This window comes from Hordeum vulgare, chromosome 1H (assembly GCF_904849725.1).
Source record: "Hordeum vulgare subsp. vulgare chromosome 1H, MorexV3_pseudomolecules_assembly, whole genome shotgun sequence".
NCBI lineage: Eukaryota > Viridiplantae > Streptophyta > Magnoliopsida > Poales > Poaceae > Hordeum > Hordeum vulgare.
In genome coordinates, this window is record NC_058518.1 from 263,951,323 (window position 1) to 263,963,974 (window position 12,652).

Consider the following 12,652-nt stretch of genomic DNA (forward strand, 5'->3'; position numbering starts at 1 on the left):
CTCTTTCAGAAATTTTATGTCCTAAGACAATGCCTTTATTAGCCATAAAGTGGCACTTCTCCCAATTCAAGACAGGATTGGTGTCTTTACATCTCTGCAAGACTCGATCAAGGTTGTTGAGGCAATCATCAAAGGAAGACCAGTAAACGGAGAAGTCATCCATGAAAACCTCAACAATCTTTTCACAAAAGTCAGAGAATATAGCCATCATACATCTTTGAAAGGTGGCAGGTGCATTACATAAGACAAAAGGCATACGTCTATAAGCAAAGGTACCAAAAGGGTAGGTGAAAGTGGTTTTCTCCTGATCAGATTGTGCAACCGGTATTTGGGAGAAACCAGAATAACCGTCTAGAAAGCAAAAGTGTGTGTGTTTAGACAGTCTTTCTAGCATTTGGTCGATAAAAGGCAAAGGGTAATGATCTTTCCTAGTGGCTTTATTCAATTTCCTAAAATTGATCACCATCCTATGGCCAGTAATAATCCTCTGTGGGATCAATTCATCCTTATCATTAGGGATAACGGTAATGCCTCCCTTCTTAGGGACGCAATGCACCGGACTTACCCAATCACTATGAGCAACATGATAGATAATACCCGCTTCCAGGAGCTTTAGTATTTCTTTTCTTACTACCTCTTTCATCTTAGGATTTAATCTCCTTCGATGATCAGCAACTGGTTTGAAATCAGGATCAGTTTTAATCTTGTGCTGACATAGAGTGGGACTAATGCCCTTAAGATCATCAAGAGTATATCCAATAGCAGCACGGTGCTTTCTCAGAGTTTTTAGTAACTTCTTTTCTTCATGCTCTCAGAGGCTAGCACTAATAATAACAAAATATATCTCCTTTTCATCAAGATAAACATACTTAAGAGTATCACGCAACTGTTTAAGCTTGAACACAGGATCACCCTTTGGTGGGGTGGATCCCCAAGAAGTTCAACAGGCAAGTTATTCTTAAGGATAGGATATTGTTCTAAGACAACTCTATCTATCTCATCCCTTTCATCCATATGCATATCATTTTCATGCTCAAGCAAGTATTGCTCTAAGGGATCAGTAGGAGGCACAGCAATAGAAGCTAAGGCAATAGTTTCATTCTTACAAGGCAACTATTTTTCATGAGGTTGTCTACCAAACTTGGAGAAGTTGAACTCATGTGACACACCTTCAAAGCCAACAGTGACAATTTGCTTCTCACAGTCAATATGAGCATTGAAGGTATTGAGAAAATGTCTACCAAATATGATGGGACAAAAGCTATCTTGTGCGGTAGCAAGAACGAGGAAATCAGTAGGATACTTTGTTTTACCACATAAGACTTCAACATCCCTAACAATTCCCAGAGGGCAGATAGTATCTCTATTGGCAAGCTAAATAGTGACATCAATAGGTTCTATCTCAACAGGTGGAATATCATCTTTGATTTCATCATATAAGGATTGAGGTATTTCACTAACACTAGCACCCACGTCACATGAACCATGATAACAATGATCTCCTATCTTAGCAGAAACAACAAGCGCGCCAACAACAGGCCTATGTTTGTCTCTAGCGTGAGGTTTAGCAATTCTAGCAGCATCTTCACAGAAGTGAATATTATGTCCCTCAACATCGTCGGACAGAAGATCTTTGATAATAGCAATGCTAGGTTCAACTCTAATTTTCTCAAGGGGTGTAGGTGTTCTAATGTAGCCTCTACGTATCACAGTTGAAGCTTTAGAATGATCCTTTATCCTAACAGGGAAAGGTGGTTTCTCAATGTAAGCACTGGGAACAATAGGACCATTATAGGCAATGACTTTCTCTTCAACTGGATTGGGTTTAACTACATTGACTTCTAAAGGAGGATGATGTTTAAACCAATTCTCCTTGGGGAGATCAATATGAGCAGAAAATGATTCACACAGTGAAGCTATTATCTCAGAGTCAAGTCCATACTTAGCGCTAAAATCACAAAAGGTATTTGTTTCAACAACGGATTTAACGCAATCAAACTTGAAATTCATACCCGACTCCTTACCTTGTTCAAGCTCCCAATCTTCAGAGTTGCGTTTAATTCTCTCCAATAAATTCCATCTGAAGTCAATATCTCTCTTCATAAAAGAACCGGCACAAGAAGTGTCAAGCATGGTGCGATCATCAAGAGAAAGCCGAGCATAGAAGTTCTGAATGATAATTTCTCTCGAGAGCTCATGGTTGGGGCATGAATATAACATTGATTTAAGCCTCCCCAAGATTGAGCGATGCTTTCTCTGTGACGAGGCCAAAAATTATAAATATAATTCCGATCACGATGTACTAAATGCATAGGATAAAACTTTTGATGAAATTCCAATTTCAACCGATTGTAGTTCCATGATCCAGTATCATCACATAGCCTATACCATGTCCATGCCTTATCCTTCAAAGATAAAGGAAAGACCTTCTTCTTGACCTCATCCACGGGAAAACCTGCAAGCTTAAATAAACCACAAACTTCATCTACATAGATTAGATGCAAGTCTGGATGTGATGTTCCATCTCCTACAAAAGGATTAGCCAGCAGTTTCTCAAGCATACCCGAAGGAAATTCAAAGCCAATATTTTCAGTAGGAGCAGCAGGTTGAGGAGAAACTACTTGTGCTTCCGTTCGAGGTGAAGATACCCCGAACAAGCCCCTCAAAGGATTAGTATCCATAGTGACAAGTGACAATAAATTTCAGCACACTATATGAATGTTTCCTTACCAAGTTCCACTTACCAAAGGTGCTTCACTCCCAGGCAACAGCGCCAGAAAAGAATCTTGATGACCCACAAGTATAGGGGATCTATCGTAGTCCTTTCGATAAGTAAGAGTGTCGAACCCAACGAGGAGCATAAGGATCTGACAAGTGGTTTTCAGCAAGGAAATATGTGCAAGCACTGAAATTATCGGTAACAAGTGGTTGTGTGGTGAGATGATTCGTAGCAAGCGACAAGTAAGAAAAGTAGCAACGGTGCAGAAAAGTGGCGCAATCCCTTTTGTAGCAAGGGACAAGCCTGGACAAAGTCTTATAGGAGGAAAAACGCTCCCGAGGACACACGGGAATTTCTGTCATGCTAGTTTTCATCATGTTCATATGATTCGCGTTCATTACTTTGATAGTTTGATATGTGGGTGGACCGGCGCTTGGGTACTGCCCTTACTTGGACAAGCATCCCACTTATGATTAACCCCTCTAGCAAGCATCCGCAACTACGAAAGAATAATTAAGACAAAGTCTAACCATAGCATTAAACTAGTGGATCCAAATCAGCCCCTTACGAAGCAACGCTTAAACTACGGTTTAAGCTTCTGTCACTCTAGCAACCCATCATCTACTTACTACTTCCCAATGCCTTCCTCTTGGCCCAAATAATGGTGAAGTGTTATGTAGTCGACATTCACATAATACCACTAGAGGAAAAAGAACATACAACACATCAAAATATCGAACGAATACCAAATTCACATGACTACTATTAGCATTACCTATCACATGTCCTCAGGAACAAAAGTAACTACTCACAAAGCTTAATCATATTCATGATCAGAGAGGTAATGAGTAGCATCAAGGATCTAAACATAAACTCTTCCACCAAGTAATTCAACTAGCATCAACTACAAAGCGTAATTAACACTACTAGCAACCTTACAAGTACCAATCGGAGTAGCGAGACGGAGATTGGTTACAAGTGATGAACTAGGGTTTGGAGATGAGATGGTGCTGATGAAGATGTTGATGGTGATGAGTCCCTCCGATGATAGGTGTTTTGGTGATGACGATGGCGACGATTTCTCCCTCCGGGAGGGAAGTTTCCCCGACAGGATCGTCCTGCCGGAGCTTTAGATTGGTTCTGCTCAAGTTCCGCCTCGTGGCGGTGGCGAATCCTCGAAAAAGCCTCCTCTTGATTTTTTCCCGGACGAAACCCTTCATATAGCAGAAGAGGGGGGCCAGAGGGCCAGTTGGGTGCCCACAAGCCCCCTAGGCGCGACCAGGGGGGTGGCCGCGCCTAGCAGGCTTGTGGCCACCTGCTGGCGCCCCTCTGGCACTTCTTCGGCCCAGTATTTTTTATAAATCCGGAAAAAAATCCTCGTTGATTTTTACGACGTTTGGAGTTCGCATAATATGTATCTCAAACTTGCCCATTTTCAGGCCAGAATTCCAGCTACCGGCATTCTCCCTCTTCAAGTAATCCATGCAAAATAAGAGAGAAAAGGCATAAGTATTGTACCGTGAAGTGAAATAACAGCCCAAAAAGCAATAAATATCAACATGAAAGCATGATGCAAAATGGACATATCAAAGCTCTGTAGCGTTTCTAATATTATATGTGGACGACATATTGCTGATTGGAAACAATGTGGAGTTTTTAGAGAGCGTAAAGGATTACTTGAACAAATGTTTTTCAATGAAAGACGGAGGAAAAGCTGGTTACATATTAGGCATTAAGATCTATAGGGATAGATCGAGGCGCCTAATAGGACTTTCACAAAGCACATACCTTGATAAAGTTTTGAAGAAGTTCAAGAAGGGGTTCTTGCTAGTGTTACAAGGTATAAAGTTGACTAAGACTCAGTGTCCAGTAACTGCAGAAGATATAGAAAAGATGTGTACCATCCCCTATGCTTCAGCCATAGGGTCTATCATGTATGCAATGTTGTGCACAAGACTGGACGTCATCCTGGCCATAAGTATGGCAGGCAGGTTTCAAAGTGATCCAGGAGTGGAACACTGGGAGGCAGTCAATAATATTCTGAAGTACCTGAAAAGGACTAAGGAAATATTTCTCGTTTATGGAGGTGATGAAGAGCTCGTCGTAAAGGGTTACGTCGGTGCAAGCTTTGACACTGATCCAGATGACTCTAAGTCTCAAACCGGATACGTATTTATTCTTAATGGAGGTGCGGTAAGCTAGTGCAGTTCCAAGCAAAGCATCGTAGAAGATTCTACATGTGAAGCGGAGTACATGGCTGCCTCGGAGGCAGCTAAGGAGGGTGTATGGATGAAGCAGTTCATGACGGATCTTGGAGTTGTGCCGAGAGCAGTAAATCCAATAACTCTATTATGTGACAACACTGGTGCCATTGCTCTAGCAAAGGAAACAAGGTTTCACAAGCAGACCAAACACATCAAACGACGCTTCAACCTCATCCGCGACTATGTCGAAGAAGAGGACGTAAATATTTGCAAAGTGCACACGGATCTGAATGTTGCAGATCCCCTGACTAAACCTCACAATTAGGAAAAGGCTTGCTAATGGCGCACCTATTTTGGCTACTAATGGCGCACTATAGGTGCGCCACTAGCATCACGCCATTAGATTTTGGTACTAATGGCGCACCACAAGTGCGCCATTAGTATCTGGTATACTAATGGCGCACCAGGTAGTGCGCCATTAGTATTTCTCACGGTGCGCCATTAGTATCTCGTATACTAATGGCGCACCAAGTAGTGCGCCATTAGTATAGATCCCGGTGCGCCATTAGTATAGATCCCGGTGCGCCATTAGTATAGATCCTGGTGCGCCATTAGTATAGATCCTGGTGCGCCATTAGTATAGCTTATGGTGCGCCATTAGTATGCCTCCCAGGGCCATATTTACCCATACTAATGGCGCACTAGTGTGCTGAGTGATGCGCCACTAGTGTGCTAAGTGATGCGCCACTAGTATGAATATTAGGTATTTATTTTATTTTTTCTGATATTTGCACAGATTACAAAATATATTAATGCACAGAATATAGATAGCACAACATATAAACAACAGATTTATCGAATACAATAGAAGATTAGTCTCCGAATACAATTCATCATATTAGTCTCCGAATTTAAAATACCGAACAAAGTTAGAACATTACAAGTCTCGAGACCGCGAGTAGCGAGTTTGTCTTCACATTACAAGTCGATATCAACCATCTAAACTACCATCACATAGAAGAGAGCTGCGGTCATCACGATGAGCATAATCGCAATGAAACTGGTCTTCACCCGGTTCCTCCAACGCTCCCTCTTCTCTCCCGCTAGATAGCGCGCGTATCTAACTTCCGCCTCCGCCCTTGTGGTGTACCCTTTGTAACTGTTACCGCTGAATCGCTGAACCTATCTCCGACTCTCCTCCTAGTCGTCGTAGACTCCGGGAACCTTACCATTGTACACGACATACGACAGCATCTCTGTGCACTAGCCAAACAAAACGTTAGTACCAATTCACAAATACATACAAGTTCATTAAAGTTTAATATTACAACTGTAATAGCACGATTCATGGTCCTACTAATAAATAGCATCGATTATATATAAGTTGAACGACTGTCCAAACCAAAGAGACATACAAGTTCATTAAAGTTTAATATTGCAACATGAATTAGTACCAATTCACGGGAACGTGGATGAAGCCGCCGTCTTTCGTGATGGTCATGAAATTGCGGTCATTGTCAGCCTGCATTTGTAGCATTGTATCTATCTCATTATTGGACAGCGGAGATCTGAGGTAGAACTGCCCGGAGGTACGAAGGACATCTTGATGGATGATTTCCGCAAACTCCGACTGGATGCGAAAGAATTCTTGTCTGATGTCCGCATCCTGGATTGCCGACAAGCGTGCGGCCTAATCTTTGAGATTATTTGGTAGCCGAAGGTGATTACTGTCCCGTATGATCGCCCGCATGTAATGGAGGGTGTAGTAGGCATCCTTTTGACTGCCAGGCGTCTGCTTGACGCAGGCGAACGTCGTATTGTGGGTGAACACGTGCTTGCCGTGCCTGAGACTTGTCCTGCTGAAGGTGCCTCCAGATATGGCGTAGCCGGGAAGAGCTTCATCAAGAACTTTCTTGATATTTGTGTAGCCTTTTTTTGACTGACGGTCCGAGTCGAAATACGTGGACGTGGAATATTTCAGGCTTAAGAGGATGAGTGTGCAACGTGTGTCACTGCACAAAACACGGAATGTTAGAAAAAAAGGACGATCAAAATCTAAGAAATCATATGTTACGAGGCGATGAGGGGATAACTTACCAGGGAAAGTAAGGCACGAGGAAGTTATCCTTTTCTGAGTTTGCCAGAATGACGCCTTCGAGGTATGAACTCGCGACTTGCCGGTCCCCAGCATTGTCCAAGATCTTGGCACGCATATAGAAGGGGTCGACTATCACTAGGTCCGAGGTCTTGTCTCTAATGATCCGCATCTCCATAATCAGCGAAAATAGCCGAACGAAGGTGTAGTGCAGCGGATGAAGGTTAAACATAGCGAAAATGTCAGCAAACCGCAGGACGATCATACCCCCAATGGCGCTATCGACAAAGCCCTTGCCCTCTGGCACCTTGGCCACGAAAACCGGGTATGCCACATTATTCTCGGAGAGACGCCGCTTCTCCAAACAAAGAACACTGTCATGCAGACTCCGCATAGCACCGGTTGCAGCATTGAGCAGATTAGTCGGTAGCATCGGCCTACCCGCCACATGCACCCTCCTCGAGATATCCTTAGGTGAAGGTGGCCCGTCCAGAGCACGGATCGTACTCAGTGCCGGCTGGCTCGCACCCTTGTTAGTCTTTCTTTTCCATCCCTTCTTCTGCTGATGTAATGGGATCGAGTTCATCTGCTCAGAGACCACCTTCTTGAGTGTGTTGGGGCTGATAATATTTCGCACCTCGGCTATCTGAGGCTCGGTGAAGGCGGCAGCTGGAGGCGTCTCCTCAAAACTAAACGCCAGACAACGCCTGTTGCAATTGGGTTTCTCCGCGGTACCAGCTAGATCGCGGTCGTCTTTTGCAGGGTTAGGTTCTTGAGAAGGAGGCCCCAAGAATTCCTCACCGTACCCATGTTCGGAAAAGTACTTATCGACCTTGGTAAATGTACCATCGTCATCATCGTCGTCGTCCGGATCCTGTGCCATATGCGTGTCCGGATCCTGTGCCATATGCATGTCCGGTAGCGTTGCGGCGGTCTTGCCATGGCTTGGCGCCGGCACGACTGGCGGTGTTGTCTGTGGGGTGGTGTCCCCCGCCCCCAAACGAATCTGGCTCTTCGGCCAAAGCAAGGGCCAGCTTAAGCAGGCGCTGAGGGTCATCACATCATGTTTGTCGGCCCCAGCGGGGTGGAACGGAGGTAACAAGTCGTCGCAGCCTGGCAGCACCCGAACTAGTTGAACCCTATACGTGGTGGGTGGCATCGGTTTACCGTGGAACATGGGGTTGCCCGGTTGAACGATTCTGCCCTTGGCGACATCGATCAACTCGCCGCCCATGAAGTGCAGGAGTGTGCATGGAACATCGGCGACGGCGCCCTGCGAAAACATGTAGGGCGTCAGGGGATGCCCAGTCAAAGGCAAGGAGATGAAGTCATCGGCCGAGAGAGGCTTAGTTACCGTGATGGCGTCGAGCTTGGCCAATGTCGAGGCACCGCCAACGGCGGGCGTGCAAGTGACGGAGGGGCCGCTTGCTGCCGAGGTGCCGGCCGGCGCCAGAGACACCAATGCCGTCGCCTGCGCATCGTGCGAGTTGCTGGCCGTGAAGCTGGGAATCGGGGGCGGCCCCTGTTGGCCGCCCGCAATCCACACCTGCAGCCCCTCAATCAAGGTAGGCACAATGGCGGTGATCACCCCTCCCACTTGGTGTTGCACTAGCTCTTGGACCATCTCCGAAATCCGCGCCACTTTTGCCTTGAGTTCTTCAACCTTGCGCGACTGGCTTTCCAAGTTGGTATTTCTCTCCTTTCGCCCACCAGCGTTATAGTATGACGACCATTTCATGGACAAGCCTTTGCCGGCCACACGACCAGCTGACGACGGCTTACTGGACTTATCCTTGTTTTTCATTATGTTAAAAGCCCTATTTAAATTGGTGTCCCAATGGGAGCTCTGAGACGACCCCGCGCTACTGCTTTCAGTGTCCTGCGGAAGGAATGAACCATTTAGAAATTTGGCTTCATTAATTAGAATGCAACCATATGGAGCTTATTACGTGGGGTGTATTCCTTACCAGAACACGCTCAAGCACCCTGGTCTTCGCATCCGTGGTAAGCTCCTTTGTTACTAGGTCCACCTTGTACCGGGCCCTGACATAGTTCCTGGTCTGCTTGTCACCGTATTTCTCGAAGCGGGGTGGTAGGCCTTGCTCGGCACGCTCCGCGTCCTCCTTGTCCCATATAGGTTCCGCCACTCTATAACCACTGGGACCGAATTGGTGGACCCCTAAGTTCAACTCCCGCATTTCTTTCCCCCATTGACTTGATTCCGCGGTTGCCTTGCTCTCACACTTGATCTTGAACTCCTTGTAGTCATCTTCGCCGATCGAAGGATTTTTCGCCTTGATCTTCTCATAACTATCACCTTTGTCAATCATTCTCTTCACCACGCTTCTCCAAGTAGACAGGGCCTTGCTCATCTTCGTGAGGGCGACACTGTTCACTTTATTCCTTGAGAGGCGTGTGTTTGCGATGTCACCGGGGAACTTGTATCGTTCGTGCAACTTCGTGAAGAGGAGGTTGCGCAAATTCCCTCGGTCCTTATGCCTTAGGTTCTCGGTGTTGATCGAGACAGTGCTCCGGAGAATGCACCCGAGCTGAACCGCGTACCCCTTGACTATTTCTTTGGGTGCCGTTGGATACCCGTCGGAGTTCACTTCAGTAAATTCCTCCTTTACGGTGCTATGCACGTTCGGGCGCCGGTCCTTCCGTTGCCTCTTCGATTGGCTTCCATCTGTGCGTGCGCTGCCATCATCAGTGGTGGCATCCTCGGCGGCACCATGAGTGGTGTCATCCCCGACGCCACTAGGGGTTGTGTACTCGGGATCGGTGTCTTTCACGGCGTCCTCATAGCGGTGAGGTTCTTCCTCCATCTCCTGGGACAGCTCCCAGAATGGCTTGCCCAAACCGCCGGCCTCATCGTTGTGGGCCATGTTTCGCTCTAAATAGGAAAAAAGTTTGGTCAAAAAGTTGGTTATTGTCAAGGAACAAGATCATGGTCTCATCATTTACGGTTTGTCGACACCGAGGCATCCTAAAAGCTAAGCTTTTATCATTTAGGGTTTGTCGATGCCAAGGCACCCTAAAAGCCTAAGCTTTCATCATTTAGGTTTTTATCGACACCGAGGCACCCTAAAAGCCAAGGTTTTATAATTTAGGGTTTGTCGACGCTGAGGCACCCTAAATGCTAAGTTAAGTTTTCATCATTTAGGGTTTATCAATGCCGAGGCACCCTAGGTTGAGTGATATATATGGGTATCTTCTAATAATATACCCTATCAGGAAAAGGGAAGTTGGGCCTAATCACTTAGCTCTATTGCCACCTATGGTTTAATGCAGCAAGCATAAAGGGTTAGTTGATCCTACTTTATTAAGTACTAAGATACCCCGGCCCATGCATTAGTCGCAAGTACCCCATATGTCCTATTTTTAGCAAAGTCATGCTAAAATTCACGGAAAATTTCAGCATGACCTTTGCTGAAAATAGGACATATGGAGTACCCGAATTTGCCGGAACGGAAGTTAATCGACATTCCGGCAAACTCAAGGGCCTCTCGGGGTACGTGCAAAATCATGACGACACGATGGTCGGAAACAAAACCCAGCAAACTAGCACCACAATGCTAACATCTGGATGCGCTAGAACTTAGCAAAAGAGTAAAACAGAGACTGACACAACCATAAGGCAGATCATGGATCAAGAACAATCAAAGGATTCAGCATGAGACCATGGACTGACCACTGATGCAGCAAAAAACAAGAACCTACAATAGGAGGCCCAACACTAAGGGGACCATATCTGTTCAACAAAAACCAGGTCACGTTTAATCTACACCTCAATTCACATGTAATGTACTCTAGTATAAAATCGAATACGCTATTATATTATGTACGGAGCTAGTACCTGATTATGAGGTCATGCATGCAGCAATCTGTACACATGATTATTTCCAGAATTTTATACACTGCCCACGTTGTAAAACTAGCAAATAAATAGCCCATAGGAGGGGAAATTAAAACGTTTCTGTGCGTAAGCATGATAGATCCTGATCGAATGGGAGGCTGAGGGTAGGCTCACCGGTGGTTAGGTTGCAGGCGTCGCTGGAGAAGTCAAGCGCAGTGACGCAGTCGGTGTGTCCCCTGAGGGTGTTGAGGTCGAGGTGGTGGTGCTTCTTGGCCGCCTCCTGGAAGAAAACACACAATTCAGCTGAGACCACACTCACCGCACATTCCAATATTTATATGGAACTATGAATGTCTACATTTCAACAGAAAGTGCAGGAATGGATGAACTATAAAGATTATGTTCTCCTAGGATACACTCCGAATCGAATCTATTGGACTGTAATCGGAGATACCACTGACAAATAGATATGGCAGGCGTATGTCCAGCATGAAACATGGAAGTATCCCAAGATAGAAACAGAGGTTTCTGGTAGAAACTTAAAATGGAAACCCACTAGCTGTTGGTTCAACCCCATTGGGAAGATTAATATGCTGAACGTTTGAGAGAGCAGTGAATGAAGACAGCAAAAAAATCATACTGTACAAACAAGATAGTACTACTACTGCTGTACTGTAGAAGGAAAGAAATAACACCTGCAGCGAATGGGGTCGTCGTAGTGGATCGCTACTTGTCTTGGCTGCATATACACATACATAGCTCAGTGTTAATATTGCCTTCTCTTCCGCGAGTAAATTTATTCATCAAGCTGTAAACATCGGCATGTGCACGTGACAAGTATAAACCATACTGCTACATAAGTTATTAAATTTATTTGCAAGGAGCAGAGGTATTTACAGTTGACAGTTGATATAACTATACACGCATGTTATTCAGATTTGCCCACTAAAGCTATTATGCTGAGAGGGTATTGTCGTACGTAGTAGGTACAGGGTAGAGGTGAAAAGAGATGGTGAGGGAATACAGAAAGGGAAATGAGGAAATGGGAGAGTGGGATGGAGGGATCCATGTGAGCTCGAGCAGTATACACCACAGAAACACCATGACAAACTCTATCCTGACAGACGGGTGTTCGAGAGTTTTTTTTTTGATCTGGGTGCTACATATGAGTATTGTATTTCTTGCATGTATCAGTGGCAGCTCTAGTTAGATGGTTCATGTATGCATGTTTTAAGTGCAAGTTTGTATGCTCCTTTTAATGAATGAAAGTATAGTACATTATTGATGTTCCTTGTCTATTGCTGTGTGAATTCAACTCAATTGTTCTAATCTAATTTTCTTGGGTGTATGTAGGACAGAGAGAATATTGAAAGACTAGAAATTACTGGTGTTGGTGGTCCATCTGGCCGTGGACTAGGATTTAGCTATGTGTGAGTGACTCCAAAAGCACCTGTCTCCAATTCATCTCATAAGAAGTCAGCTGCAGCCAAAGGTACCACTGTTACTGGAACAGATGCTGACCTCCGCGGGTTAAGCATAGATGCCGCCCGAGAGGTACCATCAAACCCAATGATTTAGCAGCATTATACACATTACCCAATGATTTAGCAGCATTATACACATTATACACGGGCCAAGTTGACTTAGCACCACCCTGGTGATACACACCTTCCGTGGTGTAATACTAACAGTAAAGTGAATTAAGCTGCAGAATTTTTTGTGTGAAATTCCTGTCACAAGTTTCAACTTGGCAAAATCCATATGTGAAAATCATCATG